We start from the raw sequence: 25091 nt of genomic DNA, 5'->3' as shown, positions 1-25091 counted from the left end.
GCTGCTCTCTGCCTTGAGCAAATATTTGCATTGATGTGACCTCCTCAGGTCACCACAAGACAGCATGTAGGCACACAAGCAACACGAATGGTTAGTGGCAGCATAGATTAGGCACCTTCCCTAACATGGTTCCTAGATGTCCTTGAACCTCCTACAGCATGACACCTGCCTCCCCTTGTCTCCTATAGCGTTACATTTTCATGCCTTATTTTATTTTCTGTATTCCCTATCAGACTGGAAGCTTCATGAAGACAAGGACAGATTTGTCTGGCTCGGTACTCTGCTCCTAGCACCTAACACATGCTGAGCAGAGTTGGTTCTTTTGAAGTATGTGTTGAATGAATGAGAACATCACATCGTATGATAAGGGTGAAGTAAAATGGGAACACTACATTTGGAAAGGAGGAAGTTCAAGTAGACTGGATTGTGGTTTTCAAATATCAGCAAGACTTTCAGGTAGAAGAGGGTTGTCCAAGTGGGCAGGACTAGCATGGTGTAGCAGAGCTGAGAGGCCCAGACTGTAGGCACACCCCTGAGCTCACTCTTCAACTCATGGACGGTAGACCCACCACTTAGACCTAAGTGTCATGGTATCACTTCTAAGGTTTGTTACGGCTTCGACATTTAATGAACCATTGACTGGTGGGTAAGCAGTACTGGGAAAGAGATTTTTATTTCCACTTCACCAAAACTCCCCAGTATTTCCAGATGTCAAAAATAGAATGGTTCAAGCACAGTGGTGCTCCTGTAGTCCCAGCTACTTGGGAGACAGAGATGGGAGGATCACTTGAGTCCAGGAGTTTGAGTCCAGCCTAGGCAATATAGCCAGACCTCATCTCTAACAGGAAAAATAGAACGGTTTGTTTCATAAAATAGTCATTTGTTAATATACGTCTTCAAGCAGAGTTAGAATACCATCTGCTATGTACCTTTTAATAAGAATTCTTGCGTTGGGTGAGACATTGAACAGGAAGACATTTAGCCTCATCAAATTCTGTGAAAATTCCAGTTACACTCTGGGTGCTTCAGTATGGGTGTCAGGAATGTGAACCAATCAAAGAAAGAAGTGATTTCTGCCTTATTTGGTGGCTTGGTAGGTAAGTGGCTTAATCTCACTGAGCCTCAATCTTCTCATCTGCTAAGTAGGGATAATAACAGCTGCCCTTCCTGCATTAAAAGGTCGGCAAAGATCAAATGAGAGAAGGTTCGGACTTTAAATGTATGAAGTGCTCTACAAATATATTAAGTCTCTGCTTCTGAGGGAGAACAGGAACTCCACGAAGACATATTCCCGGGCGTCCAGGCCAAGATTCTGTCAGTCCAAAGCAAGAGTGTTTTTTCTCAAACCTCTCTCTCGTTCCCTACTTGGTGATAATAGGGCTGCTAACTTGTTTTTTCGGTTGTGGTGATTTCACTTGCTGCATAAATGTCAAGTTCCACTTGACTAGAAGTTAATATATAATGTCTCTTCCCTTCCCCTCACGAGTACAATCTTGTTAAATTATCCCTTTATGCTCACAGTGATTTTTTTTTTTTTTTTGCTTTTCAGTTTTAAGTCTTAAAATAGCATATTCTACCCAACCGCTTTACTGCTTTCAAGGCAATGAGCATGGTGCCTGGCATTGTGGGAGTCGAATGCAAATCATAGTGAAGTTGGCTGTGCTTCAAGTAACAAGAGCACCGCCAAATGGGCGTTGAATAAGGAGAACCTGACAGTCCCAGGAGCCTAAATTACCTTGCATTTGCTGCATTTCATTCACAGTCTCCTGTCACCCTCGTGCAAGCCAAATGGAAACACAAGATGAGTTTTATTGTCCCCATTTTACTAAGAGGAAAAACTAACATACAAAACAAGGAAGCGTCTTTGCAAAGGTCTCCTGACCTGACCAGGGCTGGACCTGAATTTACAAGTTTGGCTTCCTATTGGCACTTTATACGCTTGTGACTAAGTAGTCTTCAGGTGCCACTAGAGGATCTGCCCACCCCATGGGTCAGATCTACCCCAAATTCGCTCTCCAGGTCTCTGGCCATTCTCACTAAGGAAGGCTCTGACCTTAATCATGGTACATTCATGGACTATCAGAAGAAGATGCAGGGAAATGGTTCTCAGAACAAGAGGAAGAAACGAGAAGAGGAAGCTTGTCTTGGTTGTTGACTTATCAGTGTTTGGCTCCTGGACACTTATGGGAATATTGGGGAACAAGTCCACATGAGGGAGGAGAAGACCCAGAGTGAAAGGGACGCATCTGCCACGTGTATACAGTGGCTTATGGGAGGGGGATGTCGCTCCACTGTATAGATAAGTCAGGGGACATTCACTGACTTATCCATGGTCATGTAGCTAGGAAACGTCAGAGCCCCCCATGAGCTCTGGTCTGCAGGTAACACTGGAAGATTTTGTTCTGCCTATAGATGAATCTCCAGCATTCACGACAGGGGCATAGCTAGAAAAAGAAGTCTCTTTTTGGCCTCCCAAAAATAATGCCATAGAGTTAAAAACTGTCCTTTATTTTTTCTCTGCAACAGGCTAACCCTGCATTATTCATAACAGGTTCACTCACACAGGTTTCCTCCTCAAGGGGCGGGGGGCCCCTTTTCTTGGACCTGGCTTTTCCATGTGAACCCCAAAGAGGGACGCTGGGAATGTTTGAGTTTAGCTTTTAAAACCAGCTGGAAATGTCCCCATACCCAGAGGGAGAGGGGCTTTCCCAGAAAACACTCTTGCACAAGACCCCCCTCTTTTTTGTCCCCCCTCCACCTGCATGTCAATGGAGAGTCACCTTTGCCCAACACCCCTTCATTAGCAGATAGCCAGCTGCCCCGCCGCCCACACCTCCTGCCTTGCAGCCTCTCCAGGCAAAGACCAGGGCCAGCGTCTGTCCGGCCAGGCTGAGGGGTGGGGTGGCCTGGGCAGCTCTCCCCAGAAAGCCCCCCCGCCCCTCCCAGCTCTGGGCTCAGTCCTGTATACAGCAGCACGGTGGCGGCAGGGAACCTCACCGCTGCAAGTTGAAACAGGACTCCCCGCCTCCCCTCTCAGCAGCCAAGCTTTAAATAGGATTAATGAGAGAGAACATTCTAAACACTGCACAGAGAGGTTCCAGAACAGGCAGCCGGCTACTTCCGCTCAAGCTGCCATGTTGGATCCGTTCCCCCGGCTGCCTGCTCTGGCTTGGGGCTGGCCTTGTGCACTCTGCCCTCCCGCTGCTCTGGCCGACCTTGAGGTTTCAAGGACAAGGTGAAGCCCTGTTGTCCTCCCAAGTTCCCCTCAGCCCACGGCTAATGCCGGAAAGTTCACTCTTGCCTTATTCATTTAGATGAGTTGATTATCTCCATTGATAACATTCAAAGACTCATTCGGGGAAGGAGTTAGAGGTGGGGCCAGGAAGGAAGCAAATTTAGGCTGTTGGCATCCTACACACCTTTGTGGGAAGTGCTCTACGGTATAGAGATCACCATCCCTGGGAATTGCAGTAAATGTTTGCACATTTTTTCCTATGTCCAACCCTATGGAATTATATTGTTAATATCAACTCAAAGGGGCACAAAACTGAGCTTATGGGTACAAGAGACTAAGCCAAAGTCGCACTGCTGCTAAATGCAGAATAGATTTCCAACCCAGGTCTTCAACTCCAGGTCTATAGGCTCCAAATGTTGTTCTTTTTCCACTACATCATGCCAATGGGCTTCCGGCCAAATCATGAGATCGGTTCTAATTGGAAGAAATAGGGTAGAAAAGTCCCTGGGTTTCTAGTCAGGGGAGGGGTGGCAAAGGGAACAGCAACTGACACTTAACAAGGGTTTTCTGATACATTTGGCCCTATCCTGACCCCTTCCCAAGCACTTGCTTAGGTAACACTCACATAGCCCTCACGGCAACACTGAGGTAGGTGCTGTTCTGGGAAAACTGATGCTATCTCACAATTTTGTCTGCACTGAACCCTGAAGGCAAAATTAGTCAATTACCAAGAGCCTCTTCTGGATGGACCAATCTGGCTGCTGCCACCGTCCTTTGCTATTCCCAGCAACTTTAGGAAAAAAAGAGTCAGAAAATACTGGAAGTAGGCTGGGAGTGGTGGCTCACGCCTGTAATCCTAGCACTCTGGGAGGTCGAGGCGGGAGGATCATTTGAGCTCAGGAGTTCAAGGCTAGCCTGAGCAAGAGCGAGACCCCGTCTCTACTAAAAATAGAAAGAAATTAATTGTCCAACTAAAAATATATAGAAAAAGTTAGCCAGGCATGGTGGTGCATGCCTGTAGTCCCAGCTACTCGGGAGACTGAGGCAGGAGGATTGCTTGAGTCCAGGAGTTTGAGGTGCTGTGAGCTAGGCTGATGCCATGGCACTCTAGCCCAGGCAACAGAGTGAGAAAGGATGGAAGGAAGGAAGGATGGAAGGAGGGAAACAGGGAAAGAGGGAGGGAGGGAGAGAGGGAGGGAGGGAGGGAGGAAAGAAGGAAGGAAGGAAGGAAGGAAGGAAGGAAGGAAGGAAGGAAGGAAGGAAGGAAGGAAGGAAGGAAGGAAGGAAGGAAGGAGAGAGAAAGGAAAAAGAGAAAGAAAGAAAATGCCAGAAGTAACCTTACAGAGGGCCTTGTGTTACCATCTGCCACCTCCACTCCCCTACCCCCTTTCACTCCTCCCCAATTTTGTGGGTGATCAGATTAAGACCCTCTTATGGAGGCTACAGTCAGCCTTGGGAATAAAAGCAGAATGCATGATCAACACGTACAGACCTCGATACCTAGAGTAAAGGGAGTGTAGTTAATCCCAGAAGACATGAGGGAAGAATGGGGATGCTCACTGAGAGGCTGGATTTAATTAAAAAGCCAGGCAGGCCAGCAGGGGCCCGAGCCCAGGACAGCCCCTTGTCCCAGACACCAAGTCTCTGATCCCTCCAAACCCTCAGAGGACAGCCTCCTCCTCTCATCTAGGACTCCCGGAGCAGCTTCCCGAGAAACAATTGAGTCAACGTGTAAATTAAATTGCAGCACACAGGGTCTCCAAAGCCTCTGCTATTTTTTTCCTCCCCCTGGGGAGAGGAAATGAGTGTGCCAACATTCCCCATAGGGGAACTAAATGATTTCCCAGAAGTCCGGGTCTCATATGCTCTATTTGCTTAAATGAGTTTAGGGCCATAAGCAAACGGGAGCTTGACAGAGCCCATTTGCAAAAGGCCTCCCTCGGAACTGACAGGGGTCATGCCAACTTCTTTGTCTGCAGCCATTTCTCAACCCTGGGGAGAAATTAGCCCAAAGTCAATTAGTCCATTAGTCACCAACCATGTGCCCAGGATCAGGCTGAGTGTTATTAGGGAATAGAAGAATAAGAGGTGGTCTTTGTCCTCATTTATTCATTTGATGTTTGTTGAGTGCCTGTCATGAGCTGGGCACTTAAAACCCAGTAGGAAAGTGATATTCATTCGCCTTCATGGTGAAGGCATGAACAGCAGGACATGGGTGGGTTATTCAGGAGGACTTGGATCGCGTGGGAGTGGGACATTGAGGAGAGTAGGTTAGGACTTGCAGGAGGCCTTGAAAGACACTTTCTTGCTGGCCTGCAGGAGGGCAAGGACACTGATGGTCACAAGCGTGGCCTCCATGGTGGGGGGATGGGGGGTGTGGAGCTCTGGGCTGACCTTGACTCAGGAGACTTACCTGTTTGGCAAGTGCAGGGTGTTGCAGAGATGAGCACCGAAGTTTCAACTTGATAGTGAGGGGAAGCTATTTTATGTCTTGTGTTTGCCATGGCCCAGGAAGTTTCCCATTCATTTTAGGGCTCTCCGGCCTCAGGTAGGGCTGAGGAAAGTTGACTCTTGAGAGACAGTCTAGAAGATTAGAGAGAGCAAAGTGTTTGGATGGGCCTGAATGACAATCCTTTTTCTTCCACTTACTAGTGGTGGGATTTGGGGCAAGTTGTTTAAACACTCTGAGCTGCAATTTCTTCATTTGGAAAATAGAGATAATGATTTTCTACAGTTATTAAAAAAGATACTGTCAGTAGAGTCCCCAGCAAAGATGTGGTATGTATTAACAATGGCAAGCAATGACTGTTAGTTTTCTCCAGGGCTTCCCTCTTCTTGAAGACAAAGGTGAACTCTACAAATATGTCCCAACATCTACTCTCTCCCCAACCAATTGGTTAAAGCCAATCAGGGTAACTGGGCAACTGCGTAGAGTTTATCAATGACTGCTAGATGACATGGCCAAGCCTGTTCAGTGTCAGCTGAAGGTCTTGTGGGACAGGCCTTCTTGATCCTAAAAATAAGATGCAGCAACAAAAGTCTTTTATTCATTCCTGGTTCTGGGTGTGACAACTGGACCGATAGATCCAACCTGGGATCCTGAAGCAACCATCCCAAGGCCAAAACCTATGCTCTGGAGACAGCAGGACAAAGAGATAGGAAGATCCAATCCCTGATATCATTGGGAAGCCAATGTATGAACTACTGTGGACTCTGTACTTACCTGGACTCTGTACTTACTAATTCATACAATTTTTTTTTTCAATTTTTAAAGCCATTTTGAGTCAGTCGTTTCTGTATCTTGTACCTGGAAATATCCTCATGATTCACAATTTTAGGCAAACTTGTCCAAACTACAGAAGAGGTATATTTCTGTGATAGATACACCTGTGATAGAACAGGTGATTGATAGGCCGGGACCTTGCAGAGATTGTATATTAAATTAGAAATAGTCTGTTACATTCTATTGAAAAACGTGGGGTGGAGTGGTCAACTCAGAATACTTCTTCTCATTTCTCTGTAATTTTGTTCAACCCCAAGTTTACATCAAAGGGCTTGCTACCCAATTTTCACATGAGTGTTGCCAGCCAGGACTTACACAAAGCCTATTCACACTGGAAGCTAGTTAGTGCCATTTGAGCCCAGAAATTGCATTAGCCAACCTGGCTGGTTCACTATTCTCTGCCCAGGGGAAGGCTGTGGTCAACACCGCCCAAGTCAAACCACGTTGGGGTCCTGCGTCAGTTACAGGGTTTCCGAGGCAGTTTCAAGACATGTGTCATTAAACCCTCCAGTGAAACTAAAACAATTTCTTATCTTGTATTTTGACTCTTTTTCCTTTCACTGAGAGCCTAGAGTGTACATATTTCCTAACTCGAGCATCTTTGTGGAATGAGGTCATTAGTGAATAAAAATCCTGATGTCAGCAGTTCTCCCAGGGCACCTAGGGGCATTTATTCCCTCTAAGGCATCTCTGGTCTCCCTGATCTTAATCAGGTGAAGAACTTAGAACGAAGTTCTAGACAACAATTCTGATAATGATGATGAGATGAACAATTCCTTGAAGTCACGAAATACCTTCTAAGAAAGTAGAAATACTACTTGTACGTTATCTCATTTGTCTTTGTAACAGCCAGAGGAAGCAGGGAAGAGACCTTCTTTCCAATTCAAAGGTGAGTTTACTAAAGCCCGGAGATTAGAAGTGCAAGGTGCCCAGTTATTTATAGGTAAGGAATTTAAATGCTGGTAATAAGATCTACACATCCAGAGCAACTCCAGGGAAACTGTTTCCTACCCTCAAGGGAGACAGGACACTGAAGTCATGGGGCATTGGCTCTGGCTGCAGGAAATCCAGCCTTGTTCCTGACCCTTTCTCAGGTAGCTTGGAGATTGGTAGCAGCCCTCTGTTGATTCTTTAAAGTTTTGCTAAGTTGTCTGGCTTTATAATATTTTTTCATCTACTTTTAGAGATTATCCAACCTCACTTAAATATAAACAGCCCTTTTGATCTCCCTGGATTTTTAGGCTTGAAATAATGTTGAACAATTATTTGACATTTCATATTTCTCTCACCACCTGCAGCTTTATTAATTCTTTCCATCTTTGTATAGTTGCCACCAGATAGACAGGGATAACGTCATCAGCCCCCCATTTTACTGACTAGCAAACTGAGTCTTGCAAAGGTTGTGACAAGACTGCATGTTGAAGAAGTGGGAATCCATGTGGATCATCTGAATTTGAGTCCAATCCTCTCTCTGAAACATCATCCTGTCCCCTCCCCGCATAGCATTCATTCAAGTATTTTTGGAGTGCTTGCTGTATACCAACAATGGGCTGGGTTCTGGGGATTCCGTGTTGAATGAGACAGACATGGTCTTTGAGCAAGAAACTTATAGACCAGTTGAAGAGACAAACAAGAAGCCAGTCAATTATTTACATTGTGATAGGGGAAAGTACCTTGAGGAAGGAAGAGTTTTTGTAATATAGACAAGCTGCTGGCTTCACTGGTCCACGGGTCTGGTCCTGTGGTCCAATCTTAGTCCTAGAGATGGAGAATGGAATGAAAAGCTGAACAGTCAGCCCTGTATCTCAAGTGATGAATAGACGAGGAGGGTAGGAGATTTTTACAAGAATGTGCTTTGTGACTGAGCTTTCTAGACTCAACTCAGGTAGGGGAAAGCCTGAGGGAGGCAGAGGTCCACGTAGGACACCTTCTCAAGAACCCAGGTGCCCAGGAAGGGCAGTACTCCTTCATTAGACAAGGAAGCAGAAGAGGTACACTGAAAATCCACCAGTGGTGTTGGGGACAGACATACCCAGCCACTGCACTACCATGCCCAACTGCTGAATCAGGGAGCTAATTATAGCTTTGTACTGCTGGAGACCACATTCCTGAGGCTTTAATGTACTCTCACACACACACACACACACACACACAACATATACACACATGCTACACCATCCATCACAGTTCTCCTCCCCCATTCTATCTCCTCACTTTCTACTCCACTCTCAATGCATTTCACTTTATCTCAAGTATCACCACAGGGTATTTCTGTTATTCCATAGTGTTCCACAGTTCCACCCCTCATACACACATCAACACAATGCTCACACCTTTTGCCCAACCCTGTCATTACAGAGGGCTGTACATCACACCCAATCTTCTACCTAGAATGTCTCTGATGAAGATGCCAGTGCTGAAGGAAGGCCCTTAAGGAGTGTCTCAACCAAACCACCCACTTTGCAGATCAGGAAACTGAGGCCTACCAAGCCAGGGATGTGGCTTGTCCAAGAGCATATAAATAGTCAGTGTTAGGACCAGAACAAAGAGTAGGCTTCCAGGGCCCTTTGCCCCTTCCACAGAATTCCACATCTGAAGACATAAAAATGAATTAGACTGAAGTCTGGAGCCTGCCTGATCCCTTATTCTACCTTCCAAGAGTCTCCCCTTTCCTTAAGTTACTGGAATGTTTGATCTATGTTAACCTATTCAGTAAAAATGCATGAGACAGTTTCACCAGCAAACAAGCACACATATTCTGTGTCAATGAACTGAATCTATGGGACTTTAAAGAAAGGAGCATCATTCTGTCTGGGATGATCAGAGAAGGTATGAGTAAGGATTGCATTTTAGGTCTCAAATTTCGAGAGGTAGACTTAAAGGAGCATGATAAAAGCTTTTCAGACTGAGGGACAGGTATATATTAACATGGGGAAAAGGAGGTAGTGTTCAGAAAAGGCTGAGTAGCTTTTGGGGTTGACACTTAGGAATTGCAGTATTACTTGTCTTGGCCACCATGTGTACGCATTTACCACAAGCCACGGATTCTCAGTTAATCCTCACGACACACCTATAAACTAGGAATTCATTCATTTAACAAATATTTATTGAGTACCTATGATGTGCTTGGCAAGTTCTAGCTGTCCAGGAATACAACAGACCAAGTCTCTGGCCAGGAACAAAAGGCAACGAGCCCCTGCCCTCAGGGAGTCTATACTCTGGGATTATTACCTCTTTTTACAAATGGAAAAAACTGAGATAGAAGGAAGTTAGGGGACTGGCTCAAATAACAAGATGCAAAGGCTGTCTGTACTCTCAAGCCCCTGGCTGTGCTGTCTTTCAGGAAGAATAGATGGTCGGAGTCTTCAGTCTTCAGACCTGGAGGCAAAGAGGATGGCTACTCAGCGGAGTGTCAGAAACAAAATGCTCTGTTTCCCTTTGGACTGCCTGGACCCATTCTATTTATAATCAGAGGTCAGCCATGGTAGTCCCACCCCACCCCGCCGGCCCCTCCACACACACACCCTTCTTTCAGGCTGAGGATCACACTCCCTGGGGAAAACTGCCACCTTCCAGCTTTCAGTGGATTAGTCTCAGTCCCCCCAGCCGCATGCCGTACCTGGCACCCCAGTGAATTGGCCTTTTGTCCAACCAAAACTTGTAAGCTCGAATCCCCTCCTGGCTCAATTGCTAGAAGTTAAAAAATGAGGGTGGTAGAGAAAATGATAGTGTCAGAAAGGGATTGAGTGAGATTTATACCTATAGACTTGAAGCAGGCCTCTGCTTTCACCTGAAAGTAAGCCAGCCCTGGGAAGGAGCTGGAAAAGTCTGCGTTTGGACTGTTGGGGAGCCGGGGTGCTCCGGGGTGGAGAAGCAACAGCCCTCACTGGACTGCTGGTCCCTGAGCAAGAAATCCAGCCTTCTGCGGGAGGGGGAGAAGGCACTGGGAAAAGGAAACTGGGGAGTGAGAAGAGCAGGGGTTATAAAGAAGAAGGGGGCACAGAGAAAAGGAGAAGGCAAGGGAATGGATAAGGGAAAGCTAAGGGGTAAGAAGGCAGTGCAGGTAATGGAAAAAGGACAGGATGAAAGCAAGGTGGGAACAGTCGGAGAAGGGGGAGGGGAGAGGTGAGCGGGCAGGGCTGCGCCTGGGGCTGTGCAAGTGAGAGCGGAGAGGGGCACCCGGGACCCCGCGCGGGCGGCGGGCGCGGGGATCCCGCAGGTCGCGGCAGCCGCAGCTGTCAGCCGGGAACAAAGGCCGCCGAGCCCGGAGCCCCGGGCGGCGGCCGCGCCCGGCCAATGAGCGGCGCCGGCGCTGGCCCCGCCCCGCCCGCCCGCGGCCCCGCCCCGCCCGCCCCGGGCCCCGCCCCGCAGCCGGGACCCGCGCAGAGCCCGGCGAGCAGCGGCCGGGCGCGGAGGCCGAAAGTTTCTCCGCGCGCCTCGCCCAGCCAGCGACAGCCGCGACCGCCCGGCCCGGCCCAGCTGCTCTGGGAAAAGAGCGACCGGAACACGCGGGGACACACACCTGGAAAAGGATCCCAAGTCAGGGCGGCGGTGGCGCAGGGGACAGGTAGGGTGCGGGGGACGAGGGTCCCTCCCGCTCGCCCCTGGACGTGTCCGCGGCCGCGCCAGGGCGCCGGGCTGCGGGGCACTGCGCTCCCCGCGGCGTGCCAGCCCGTCCGTGCCCCCGCGCGTCCGTCGGTCTTTGTCTGTCTGTGTCAGCGTCTGTCTGGGTGTCTTTGTCTCCGCACGGAGCTGTCACGGTCTTCCCCCCTGCCGGGGTGGGTGCTGCGGAGCCGGCCCCCGCCTGGAGGGAACCATGGTGCGTCCGTCCTTCTGTCTTTGTCTGCACGTCTCCTGCAGACAGGGTGTCTCTCCTCCCAGCCCCGAATCTGATGTTGGTGGACATGAATGTTAGGTGACACGCGTGCCAGAGGTGAGCAAGTGGGAGGCGAGGAAGCGAGGCCGCGGGGGGCGCTGCCTCTGAGAAAGGGTCTGACAGTCCCGGCGCCGCTGAACTTTGCAGTCTGGAACTTTGCAGATGGGCTGTGTCCACCCCGGTGGGGAGGACAGGGATGCAGTTAGAGGTTTGGAATGTTTCCTTCAAGGAATAGGTCACATGGGCTGAGGTGGTTAGAGAGGAGGGTGGTTAACTCGGGGTATCTAAGTGGCTCCCTGGGGCTGCAGGTCACCAGGGTCAGTCCTGGATGTGCAATTCAGGAACTAAGGCAAAGCACCACACTCATGGACACACAGTCACACACCACGTTCGTTTCTTCCCCGAGCAGCCACGGGTAACCAGACTCCCTCCCTCCCCAGCTCACCCTGAACAGCCTTCCAAGCACCCAACTAAGTGGCCACAGGCACCGAAACATCACCAAGGGCCAGGTGATGTCTCTCTTTCCTGCTCCAAGTGGAAAGGATTGAACTGTGGAGCAAATGAATGTTCTGCCCGCCCACGAGCGCATAGGGCCTGGGAAAGTGCTCCAGACTTGCTCTTTTCCAAGTCCTCAATTGCCCAGGAATAAGGTATCTCAGGGATCTGAGCACCTAAAGCATTCCTGGGTCCTTCCTCGTATTGCATTCACACCCTCCTGCAGCCGCCAGCCCTCTGCACTGGCAAAGTAGTGCCCAGGTGGAGTTCTGACAGCGCTTGGTGGGGGGCTACTCCAGATAAGGGTCCCCCACACGGCTAAAAGTGCAGCCTCATAGGGATCCTGGGAGCACAGGACCCCGCAACAGAGGCGAGCTGTCTGCCTGCCACTCCTTCCTGCACCAAGACCCCTGAGCAGAGTCAGCAGGTATGGCAAGAGGGTGTTTGTAACCTGAGCTTTCTCCAAGTTCAAAAACAATTTTCTGCGGGCACACTGAGGGAGAATGCAGGTGTTTTTTGGGGGAGGTGTATATGGGTATCAGAGATAGCGTTTACAGATGGGAAAGGTGTTTGTTGTGTTCAAGGGTGGGGAAGAACTCAGTCTGTGGGTAGGAGTGTGGGGGCAGAGAGCACGCACACTAATCAGGTGTGGCGTGACACCTTGTATTTATCCAGCTCTTTTCTTCTCAGGAGCTTTGGGCACATCACAGACGTTATCTCATTTGTTATCTCATTGAACTTCACAACATAACTACCAGGTTGGCACTTCTGACTCTCTGTAGTCTGCCAAGGAAGAAACTGAGGACCACCAGCAGAGAAGGGTGTTCCCTGAGGCCCCGCAGTTAAAATGGGAGCAGTCAGGGCAGCTGCTAGTCCAAGTAAGAGGTCCCAGCGGGGTGGATGTGAGTGGGGCCACTCTCTCTGCCCAAGGTGGGAAGAAAAACAGCAGAAATAGAAGAAACAGCATTTCTCGTGGGTGTCTGTCTGCAAGCAAGAGGGCAGACGGGACATTTGCTGGGGCTCAAGATAGCTGTTATTTTACATTAATAGCAGCTACTGTGCGCTTCACAGGGTAAACTTGTTTTAACAGTTCAGCTCGGGCATTTGTGTGTCTGCAGGAGGTGCCCCCATCTGTCTGTGTGTGGCTCGGCCGATGCATGTTGGGGGGCTGCCATGCAAGGAACGCTGCCGTGCGGGGTGTGCTGGGGAGAGTGTGAGGGGAAAACGTGCCTTTCAGTTTTGAGAAGCCTTGTGTGTCTGCATGCATAGTGACAGAGGTAGCTGCTTCCAGACATATATAAATGGCTTTCTAATCCTGAGATCTTATTTATATGCCTTTGCATTTATTCAACACTCATTTCATAAATATTCATAGGGTGCCTACCAAATGCAAGCTCTGGGCTAGGCATGAGGCGACACAGATGCAAAATGCAAATGGTGGCAAACCTATGGCGAAGCAGCTTATAGACTAGAGTAATGGATGATACTGTAACATTTCATACCATTCACTAAGTACACCGCGTGTGCCCAGGGCTTTTTATTCATCATCTCGCTTCATTTTCACTGCAGTGCTGCAGGGTGTGCATAACTACGAGAAGAGGAGTGTTAAATAACTTAGATAGGCCAGTCCACAGAGGAGCAGAGTTTTGAACTCAGCTCAGTAAGACTCTAGACCCCGCCTCTTTCCACTTTCTTCTGCTATCTTTGAGCACAGAACACACTGTTTCTTCTGTGTAGAATATTCCTGCCTAGTTCCTCCACCTTGTCCCCCTAACTAGCTCCCACGTTTGGTTTTAACCATAGGATCCACTCCTCCAGGAAAGTGTCCCCTGTCTCTTCCTTAATTCCAGGTCAGATACCTCCCTCCAAGTTCCTACCATACTTCCATGCTATGACAGCATTTACCCACTGGTTCCTGAAGAGTCTGCAAAGTTTCTAGAAGCAGAAACTGAGTTGTGAATTCCCAGCTCAGAGTACAGTGATTGGCTACTACAAGTAGGCCCTTAGTAGATGCTTGTTTAATAAAGTAGGGGAAAGGAGAGCTGGCAGAGGCCCTGGGCAGGGAGCGTGACTCCTGACAGTGGATTTCTGCACGGACACTCTTTGCTGAGTGGCCTCTGACTTTCCTTCCTCTGTTCCCAGGCCGGCTCCTTCAGGGCCTCTGCAGAGATGGGGGCATCGCAGGCCCCACCTCCAACAGTTCAGGAGCCCAAGGGAACCCTGGCCCCCAACCCATACCACCTCCAGATCTATCAGCCCACAAGTACAGTTCTAAAAGGGGAAGGTTCTAGGTATGATCTAGACCCGGGTTTCTTTTTCAATCCTGCACTTTGTGTTTTTAGAAAAGGCCCTGGAAAAAAAAATCCTGGACTTTGAACCCTAAGAAGCAGATGGTTCCAGGGCAATGATGAGGTGTTTCTGGAGTTTTGCCTACAAAGGAGTATCCCATAGCCTGGGGAGTATTTAGACAATTTACATATTAGCTCTTTGAGTTTGCCTTTGAATAGATCTTTGTGCTGCTACAGTTTGAAACCTGTAATGGACACTCTGAGGCAGCTGTCGGGAGTATGAATTGCTACCATGTTTGGGGAGGTCATCTGGCTGTGATTTTCCAAGGCCACACTGACTCTCTTCCCATGCCCTTGGCATCACCCCGTTATTTCTTATATTGGGGTTACCACATGTGTTCTAGGGGATCCACAATGATTTTAGTTTTCCTTTCAAAGATCATTACTCGAGTTTGAAAACCTCTGCATTTCACTATTTATTAAAAGTCTTATAAATGTGAGGTAGCAGGGAAATGGGAGATGACAAAGCTAAGTAATGGTTTGAGACTAAAGTTGGTGATGAACATTGGGAAGAAGAGTTAGCACACCTGAATCAATGACAAATAAACTGAAAATTGGCAGGTGAGTTGGAACCTCCCTCACCAGGGAGGAGGTGGCCCTGAACCGAACCTTGAAGTTGAACCTAAGGAGGGTATGAAGAGAGTTGATGAACTAGCAGGCAAGGGCCTGACAGCAGGGTGCAAGCTGATCGCCGAGGAGATGGGGCTGTCTCCCTCGCAGGACGGGTGGCCTCCTTCTGCTGGGCGTGGCCAGCCTAGGCAGAGCTGGTGAATGGAAAAGGGGAGATAACTCACCTCTCCCCACTGCCTCCAGCCAGTGTGCAGATCTGCCTGTAGTTCTCCTTCTCCAAGGGTTTAGAGAAGTTGATGGGGCATGTCAGCTAGAGCCAGGCTGCTGGGTTGGGCTTCAGGCTAGTGGCCTCCCATGCCACCTGGCACAGCCGCTCTCTACCTGGCTTTCCCACCCTGGGTCTCCCTCTCCCACACTCTCACTTCCTACTGGACCTTGACTTTCACCATGTCTAGACTTCCTTAATAATAATTTTAATAGCCCTTTTTATTTCGACAGGACTTTACACTTTAAGAGGGGACATAAAATTATTACTAGGACATAAAATTATTATTATAATTATTGACACCTCACAAACGTCTCTGGGAGAAGTTTCCTTCCACCATTTGCCAGCCGAGGAAACTGAGGGAACCTGTCGAAGGTGAAGTTCACCCAAGATTTTAAGAGGAATGCTGAGATTTGAACCCAGCTCTCTTGACTCCCAATCTGGGGCTATAACTACCAAGCCATTGGGTCTCATTGATTAAATGTATTTAGGTTCAACAATTAAATGGAATTGTTGGCAAGTGTTTCGTAGGCAGGGGAAAAAGAGCTTTGTAAAATTCTAAGAATGGGTTACTTTCATAATTATTGTAAATGAAGCATGGTGAGGACATTTGAGTGGTCTTCGCTTTTTCTGTGTTTGCTCCCCCACCACCTTCCTCCTCCCTAAGCGATTGTCATACATATTTGTTAAGCTCAATAGGCAATAAATTAGGGAGTATCTAGTATAATGGAATGTCTACTTAAGATTTAAGGAATGAAGTTTATCATATGTCAGTTCCTTATTTATAGCTAGTCAATTCATAAGGTCTAATTCACTCCATGTTGAAATTGAAGCAAAACTTGCCTCTACAGAATCTGAATTAATGGCATTTCATTGGAACACCAAACTTTCTTGCATAATCTATTTCAGTGTTTCCGCTTTGTCCATAAGCAAATAAGTTCCAAACTAAAATGGGGTGGCAGTCTGTTCACTGTAACCTAAGCAGTGTGCGGAAACCAGACTTCAGGGGCAGTCTCGCAGGGAGGCTGCCCCCCAGTTGAGAAGAGAATTGGATGGAGCACCGTGGGAAGCAGAGGGTCTCCCAGGGAGGGGGGAGACAGAGACAGAGGACAGGCAGAGAGGGAATGTGTGTGTTAGCTGGCAGCTCAAGCTAATTGTTCTCATCAATCCAGCAGAGAGGTGATTTTTTCTTACCAAGTGGCAGGCCAAATTGGCGTCTGAGCAGATGTGACGTGGGTTGCACCCCATACCTGGAACAAAGGCAGCCAAGAGCTGCCCCGTGCAGATCGCCAATAGATGCGCTTCCGTGTCAGTTCATCACTGTGGGGGAAGATAACTAACCGCCTTCGGGATGGCGCCAGAGCACGTGCGTGTGTGAGCGCACACACAAACGCACATTCATTCACCCGTGCTCATCGCCTCTCCCTCCGACACATGCTCTCCTGTGATGCCCCACCTCACAGTCCCAAGCACAGCACCTCACACAGATCTTCAGAGACTCCCACGATGCCAGGACCCGGAAGAGCCGCCTCTCTCTCTCTGCCTGGGCTGGCCAATCTGTGAGCTCAGGCAGCCCCCTGGGGGGCCCCAGAGCACCCCCATTTCTACCCAGCAGCACACAGCAGTGGCCATGTGCCCGTCAGAGCTGCAGATCCTCCCAAGCCGAGCAGCACCCATCAGAAGAGGAAGGACCAGTCTGGGTAGGACTCCCAGCTCGAGGGGCCCCTTGAGGGTGTCGAAAGTGGAGCTGAGATTGGGGTGGGGTGAGCATGCTCCCAAACCCTGCCTGTCTCTGAGTGAGAGTCTAACCTCACTGCTTAGCCTCTCGGGGGTGAGGCAGTGCCTGCGTGAGGCACCAGGGCAGGTCTGTGCCCTTGGTCACTGGCTTGTTGGCTTGGGGGGCATCTTCCCTCTCCTTGCTGTTGCAAAGCCATTTGCTGCTAAATTACCCTCCTCCTGGCACCCTGGACTGCTAAATTGGTCTCGACTTGCTGTACTTCCACCCACCACCTTAGTCATTATTCGCTGGCAGCGTTCAGAGAGTGGGTGTAAGGCAGCTGAACATTATATTCCTGCTGGAAAGGGAGAGAATTGAGTAGAGACATGCAAGGAGAGGGGAGAGCGGGAAGGAGGTGAGACAGAGCGCGAAGGAGGCAGGGAAACACGGCTTGGGGTGTGCCAGCACCTGTCCCTGGTGACCCCAATGGCATGGGCGGTGAGGCCCTGGAGGTCTGCTCAATGCTGGCCTGGAGGAAGGAAAGGATGTCAGCTGCAGGGAGAGAAGGGTTCTGCCTTCCACGAACTGCCTGTTCCTTGAATTCTGCAGGACGTACTTCTTCCCGTTGAGCATTTGTTCCCATGTACTAGCTTTTCATCTCCACCCCCCTCCCAGCCGAGCTGATAAGCCCCTTGAAAGAGAAAGCGAGTCATGCCTCCCAAGTCTCCCCAGCGCCAGGCCCTGGACACAGCCCGGCTCAGCCCCAGACGCCTGAGACAGATGGCGGTAAGGCCTACGGTGGCTCTTCCTGCCCAGCCATTTAAGATCTTCCTGTGCCGCCCAGGGGCCACCAGGCCTAGAAAGCGAGACAGGCAAGAGGGGAAAGGGCTCCGTCTGCCGTCTCAGTGAGACGCTTCTGGGAGGGCAAGGGTTACACTTGCAGAAAAGACCACCTAGGAAAGCAAAAAACTTAGAGACCTGCTGTCCTGGTGCAGAAGGCTGGAGTGACCCCCGCTCAGTGTCGTGCCTGGGGCTGTCCTGATGGCATCGGTGCCCAGGTGCCCAGGCATTGCACCAGGGCTGGCAGGAGGTGGAGGAGTCGGTTCTCACGTCGGGCAGCAGAGAAAGGGTCAAGTGGGGCAGACCGGCCTTGACAACAGGTTCTCTGAGTCACTGGTAACATTGTTTGGCCGCCTGGGCAGAGGTTAGAAGGGAGACAGTGCCAACCCACGCTGGCTTGGGACCTGGTGGGCCCCCAACCCAGGCTCCTTCCCTCCCACACTCTGCTTGAGGCAGATAATGAGAAAACCCTGAGAACAAAGGCCTCCAGCCAGCTGGGGCGGGGGGAGCGGGCAGGGACACTTGGGGCCACCTCAGACTGTCAGGGGGAGGAGGATGAGCCCTGAGGCTGCCCTTGGCCTTGCACCAGTCCCTGAGAGGCAGCCCCATGCCTGGCGTGTGCAGGGTGCCTGTGCTGGGGCTGCCCTGTCCTTGCGCAGCAGGCTGGTGGCCACAGAGTTCCAGAACATCAATTTGAGCACTCAGGGCAGCTTCCCTTATTTATTGCAACTTTCAGACACTCCAGCTTCAGCTCCTCGCTGTTCCTCCCCCCAGAAGGCATCGGAGCAGTGCAAGGGGAGGAGGGGGGGGAGGATTGGACTGCGCTCACATCTTGAGGAGACAGCCTCCCCCTCCTTGCCGATCAAATTCCCCCAGCCCCAACGCCTCTGTGGCGCCAGCAGACAAACCGCACTGCAGGCAGGTGGGAAAACAAGAGAAGCCAGGCAGAGCCCCCAGCCTCCACCTGCACCGTAAATCGAGCTGGCCATTGAAGGGGGCCGGGAGGGCTTCCCCAGCTGCCTCGGGTGCCCCCCCTCCAGGACCGCAGCTGGCCCTGCTCAAAGGCTCTGCAGCCGGCTGGTGGCGCAGGTGTGGGCAGGACGCGTGGCTTCCCGGGGAGACTGGATTTCCTTATCTACCAGACTGGAGCACCAGGCTTGCAGCTTTCCGGGCCCTTCCACCAGCACCTCAGACGTCTGTTGACTTAGAAATTCTCTCCAGATGATAGAGTTACTTCTGTCCTAGAGCCACAGACAGGACCTCCAAGTTGAGGGCTCCAAGATTTATCAGGAAATTAAAGAGGCTGCCCTGAAGGAATGTCAGATACTCTGCACACACACACAACACTTCGTTCGGGCCGGGCATAGTGGCCCACGCCTGTAACCCTAGCACTCTGGGAGGCCGAGGTGGGAGGATCACTTGAGGTCAGGAGTTCGAGACCAGCCTGAGCAAGAGCGAGGCCCCTATCTCCACTAAATATAGAAAAAAATTAGGCTTGGTGACATGTGCCTGTACTTCCAGCTACTTGGAAGGCTGAGGCAGGAGGATCGTTTGAGACCAGAGTTTGAGGTTGCTGTGAGCTACGATGATGCCACTGCACTCTAGTGGTCTGGTGACTGGTTGACTGGTCTGGTGTTGGGAATGAGACCATTCATTACACACACACACACACACACACACACACACAGGTCAGTCTACAAAACAGAGTGAGGTACAGTCTTCATGGAAGGTACAGAGCCGGAGAAGGGCCCCAACAGCTGGGTGTGCTTTCCAGCCACTTGAAGCTAGGGCTGATGAGAGAGGGACAGCAGGTCATAGGGAAACGAAACTTTCTAGAAAGGTGAGTTAGAGTCAGACTGGAGAGGGCCAGCTGCGGTGTGCGTGTGTCACCCCTGAAGTCACAGGCAGAGGAGAACCTACGGTGGACCTCGGTTCTAGGAAGCTCATCTAGCGATGGAGTGGAGAATGGATTTGAGAGTGGACAGACTTCTTTCTAGAAATAGCATTATTTATTAGAGCACCTTTCCATCTTCATCCTGTATCTCCTAGTAGGATCCCAGAGATCTTGTGCAGCCTGGAAATGTTTGGGCTTCAAGGAGAATGAAGTTCATAGTCCAAGGTCAAGGTTCTGGGAACAAGACTTATTTATATAAACGGGAATGGCACATGGGTAGTACCTCCCTGCTTTGGACCTGGAAGAAGTCACAGAGGGCTTTTTAAATTTCTTTTTTTTTTTAAAGATGAAGACACAGGCTCAGAGAAGGGAGGGGACTTGTTCAGGATCCCATGGCTGGTTAGTGACAGAACCAGGACCAGTGAGTGTCCCACAAAAGGGCTTTTTCCACTAGGACTGAAAAGCCAGTAGAATCCATCAGACCCTCACACCTTGAGTGTCAGGCAGATCAGCCCCAGAGAACATGCGAGAACACAGCAATGGAGAGGTACATTCAGTCTTCGTGGGTTTTTCTCTCCTCTCAAGTCAAGGGAGCCCCTGGACTTCAGTGACAGCTCATAACTGGGTCTCCATTTTTCTCTCCTCTCTTCTTTCTTGTTTCTTTGGGCTTTTTAGGTATCTTATTCTGTTCCTCTGCCTTTTCTGTCCTTCTAAGGGCTCTGTGACAGTGAAGGCTGGCTGTGGCAGTCATAGTTGCCACCAGTTGATACTTTCAAAAAATGAAAGTAAGTTCTCCGCCTCTGTCTCATATGTGCACCGTTTAAACCAAACCCAAACAAAACGGGAGGGCTGTCGGATGCCAGTCAGCTGTGCTACCCACCCAGAGAGCCACACCATGCAGGGAGGGCTTTGCAGACAGGAGGCGGGCGCATGTGGCAGTGCTAGGGCGCGTCAGTGACTGGGCAAGGGACTCCAGGCATCCCTCAATCTTAGAAGAACCAAGGTGCCAAGGGTTCTCCTGCCCACTGCTGTGAAACTCTCAGAACAGCACTTCCCATCTTTCTCTGGAAGGTTCCTCAATGTGGTACCTGCCCAGGAGTTCCCTTCCTGCCTGCTGAAACCCTGGCTAGCCATGAGAGGGGGTGAAGCTGGGGCAGTGTCCCATGAGAGCTCTAGAGAGGTGACACCTATAGACAGGGCCTTCCTCAGGACACACCTCAGCCCATGCCCCGCTCCCTTAGTCTCCCCAAGGAGCTCACCCTCAACCTAGGAAGCATCCTACAGTCCTGGTAGAGACAGCACGGGAAGTCCTCAAGGCGAGGTATGGGGTTTTTCCCACATGTCAACCCTGCGGACAAGTTCGGGAGTGCACAGTGGCAAAAACACGGGTTTGGGGATCAGATCGGCCAGTGTTCAGATCCCAGCTCTGCTATCTATTAGCTATGTGGCATCAGGCAAGTCACTTGGCCTCTCTGAGCCTCAGGTTTCTCATCTGTAAAATATGTTGTGTCTCCTATAGAATGTTTATGAAAATTACATGAGCCAATGTAAGTAAAAGCATGTGGAAACATAGTAGGAATTCTGTTTATGTGAGTCTCACCCCTTCCCATCAGCTCCAAAGGGAGGAAACGGGGCACCAGGTGAGTTGCCCATGCAGTTGCCCATGCAGGAGCCCTGGGGACAGGCAGGTGTCCGGGGGCCAGCGAGGGATGACATCAGGACCAGGCAGTGCTGCCATGGCAACAACCTTCTTATCCACTTACTCTGGCAAAGGAGGCGGCTGTGACAACACAGTACGGGAGGGAGTCATTTCCACCTTCATCACCTGCATGTCTGTCTGTGTTGTCAATTTGGCCATATTAAAGACAGTCTATGAAATGATGCAGAACAGACGAGTGTGACATCACTCAGTGTCCTGAGGTCGGCACCCTGTGCTGAAAGCAGATCTCTTGCTCAGATTGTGCCAGATGTGTGTGCAGGCCAGGAGCTGAGTTGGGGAGAGGGCTGGCCTTCCCTCCTCCCCTGGGGAGGACCCCCACAAAGCCATCTCCAGCCAGTGTGGGGAACAGACTTCGGGGGAGGAGGATTTCTCCCCAGGGTGAACAATTGGCTAGAAAGAGTTACTCTTGTCTTCCTTCCTTCCTCCTGCCTCCTGCTTCAAAGCCAATGTCTTTCCCATCTGGATCATTTTCTGGATTATGTAGCATGTAAGGTCAGGAAAGGAGGAGGAAGAAAAACAAATAAAATGAAACTTCTCTCTCTGTTCCGTTTATGGGGGTTGCGCAGATGTGAGAGGACCTAGGTCTGCCTGAGTCTCACGTGGGAGACTGCACGGGACGCATGGAAGAGTCTCATTCTGCCCTGGAAAACCAGAGAAGCATATTCTGCTTGAATGGCATGAAACAAGTTGGGGGCAGCCTGGGTGAGCCAAGGAGAAGCTGACTCTGTTTTGGACATGCATTCCCCACCAGGGACACATAGATGAGCCCTCCCACCTGAAACGAGCAGGCTGGCATTTAGTGATTTAACGCACCTTCTAGGAGCTCCATGTTGGTTTTCTTCTCTTTGTCTCTCTCTCTCTTTCTTTTCTTTTTTTGAGACAGAGTCTCCCTCTGTTGCCCGGGGTAGAGTGCCGTGGCGTCAGCCTAGCTCACAGCAACCTCAGACTCCTGGGCTCGAGCGATCTTCCTGCCTCAGCCTCCTGAGTAGCTGGGACTACAGGCACAAGCGACCATGCCCGGCTAATTTTTTCTATATATTTTTAGGTGGCCAATTAATTTCTTTCTATTTTTAGTAGAGACGGGGTCTCGCTCTTACTCAGGCTGGTTTGGAGCTCCTGACCTTGACAGATCCTCCCACCTTGGCCTCCCAGAGTGCTAGGATTACAGGCACCACACCCGGCCTCTCTTTGTCTCTTTTTTAAGTGGAAGAAACTTTTCCCTGTTAATGGTGTGGCCGAGGGAGTTGAGGGACACAGTCATTAGAGGTCCAATCTGATGTTACAATCTGAATTAGCAAAGCCCGGCAATTTTCCCCATTCTCCCATCCAAGTACTAACCAGCCCCGACCCTACTTAGCTTCCAAGGTCAGACAAGTTTAAGCGTGTTCAGGATGGCATGGCTGTAGATGATGCCTCCATTCTAACATGTTGTTATCTACAGGGGAGGGGGGAATGTCTCCACCCGCATGGGGCTCACGTGACTTGTAGGAATGCCTGGGAGCAGGGATGTTGTGTCACTTGCCCTAGCTCGGTTGCGGAGCTGTCTGATTCTAGAACTGGGAATGGTCCCGGAGATCTCCGGAAGCCAAGTAGGACCCAAGGGAGCCGTGGGATTTCCCTGCAGGCAATCCCAGCCCTTTAAATTACGGGTGGTGGGATCCTCCCACCTGTGGGCCAGAGACTGGGAGTTCAAAGGGCTGCCTCCGCACTGTGCAGGGGAGGCTGCTAAACTCCCATTGACCTTGCTGCAGGGAGGGATTCAGAAGCTAGTGAGAGATGTGGAACCTGTTAAAGAACACACCAGGCAGCCTAGAATTAGGCCTCACTCTCCTTGGCATAAAATGCTTCCAGGGAAGCCCGCCAAGAGTCAGAAATAATGGTGCTAAGATGTGGTCTCTGCTTAACTCGTCTCCACCCAGAAGGGGCCTTGGGAGGTGGGTCCCAGGACAGGAAAACTGAAAGAGGTGGCAACACGAGCCCAGAGCCCTTCTCCTCTCCCTCCACTCCGCCGTCCCCCTTTTCTGCCAGCGACTGAGGACTGTGCTTGTGAGGCAGCCAGTTCAGGGGGCTGAGCGTGGCAGGAGGGCGCCCGTGATCGGGACCTGTTTGCTTGGCCCACTTCCCCTGAGGACCAGAAAGGGCTTTCGGGGGCTGAGCCTTTGCCAGAAAGTCCTTTTCCACTTTGAGTGCTGGAAGGCTCCTCCAGAGGGAAGAGTCTGGTTTCCAAGGGTGGTGGCTCGGCAGGTTTCTCTTGCCAGAAAATCACGGGGCAGTCAGTGTCCCAGATCCAGTGCCAGCCCGAGCATCGCTCAGGGGTGCTCCAGTCCCTGTGCCATTTCTCGATCGCTCTTCCTGACCCAAGCCACGGAGGTGAGGTCATACCTGGACTCCTTCACTCTGTCCTTCCTCCCTCCTTTCCCTGGATCCAGGTGGCACGGACACCCCACAGGTGCTCCTGTTCAGTCCTCAAGGCAGTAGAATGTGTCTGAGCAGTAGAGGCCACATCTCACCTGCGCCCCGGGGCTGTCCTGGCAGATGCAGAGGGGAAAGAGGAGATGGCGCCAACGCCAACCGTAACCACCCCACCCCCCACCCTCCGTGTCACCCTGGCGGGAGGCTGGGGCTGCTCTGTCAGGTCCACACAAGTGCTTCTGGCTGTTCCCTGCTTGAATGTACTCAGTTCCTCCCACATGGCAGCCTTTGTTCTAGAAAGGTGGGTTTTTTTCTACCCTCCCTTTTCCCCCCTCCCCCCAGTTTATAATCCATTTGTCAGATCAGTGATTTCCATGTACTTTAAGAGCAATCCCTGCACACAATTGATACCTGATTACTAATCTTTTGTCTAAACCTAATCTCTAAAGTCCCCAAATGGAAATGATTAGAGTTTTTTAGATAAGGAAAGAAGAGAAATAGAGCCCGGGGCCTTGCAGAAATTGGGGGAAAATATATGGAGAGTCTGAGCTCCAGTAATCCAGGTGTCTGGCTGCCAAGTCCCAGATGTAAAAAAAAAAAAAAAAAAAAAAAAAACAAAAACAGCTGCCATTTATTAAGCTCTTAATTATATCCTTCTTTTACAAATAAAATTGTATTCAATCCTTACCAAGCCCTGCGAGGTAGGTAGTACTGTTAGCTCCGGTTTAGGAACAAGGAAATGGAAGCTTGGAGGGTGGGCAGCAGCACCCCAAGACAGGGAAACGGGGTTAAATTAAGGGATCACAGGGCGGAGGGAGGTGGAGGAGGCGCAGGGTTGGGGGCAGAGTTGGGGCGAGGTCTGCAGGAGCAGAGAAGCAAGGGGACAGAGGGCACGGTGGTGGGGAGAGCTGCTGCCCAGTGGCACCGTGTGTGTGTGGCCAGAGCAGTGGTGACCACAGCCTGGCTTCAAAGCCAAGCGCTGCTGCTGGCCAGGTGTAAAGCTGGGGGTGATGACAATGCCCCCTCTCGGGGTGGGGGCGAGGCTTGCACCAGATCACGTGTGTGTCATGCGTGGTCCAGCACTTAGTGCACGGAAAACACTCAGCGAATGGGAGCCCAAGAGGCTCTGTCCCCCTGCTTGACATCCCAGGGACCTGGCACTGCTGCTTCACCTGGGGCACTGCCTCTGGCCCGAGGTGATGGCAGGGAGGCAGGATGTCGCCTTCCAGGCAGTGCCGACCCCCTTCCTGAGCCAAGGGAAGCTGGCAGTAAGCTGGCAGTTGGCCTTCGCACAGGCTCCTGACAACATCCAGGTCCTGAGTCTTCAGTGAGGAGGAGGAGGTGGAGGCGGCGATTTAAGAGCCCCCCCGCTGTGTGGGGGAGGGAGGGAGACAGCGGGAAGGCCATCCCTGCTGCTGTGGGAGCTGCCAGCGCCA

The 25091-nt window shown here is 50.7% G+C and overlaps 1 protein-coding gene across 1 annotated transcript in view; it reads left to right on the top strand.

Annotated features, from left to right (window-relative positions):
- The first annotated feature begins 10908 nt into the window (after positions 1 to 10908).
- Positions 10909 to 25091, top strand: part of LZTS1 (leucine zipper tumor suppressor 1) — a 43741-nt gene continuing 29558 nt past the window's right edge. Inside the window, exon 1 of the mRNA XM_012785092.3 lies at positions 10909 to 11085. The gene's annotated coding sequence lies outside the window, so the exon portion shown is untranslated. The remainder of the gene's footprint in view (positions 11086 to 25091) is intronic.

Source organism: Microcebus murinus, chromosome 24 (genome assembly GCF_040939455.1).
Source record: "Microcebus murinus isolate Inina chromosome 24, M.murinus_Inina_mat1.0, whole genome shotgun sequence".
Taxonomy (NCBI): domain Eukaryota; kingdom Metazoa; phylum Chordata; class Mammalia; order Primates; family Cheirogaleidae; genus Microcebus; species Microcebus murinus.
The sequence above is the reverse complement of the archived record's forward strand: the minus strand, read 5'-3'. Positions and strand labels throughout refer to the sequence as shown.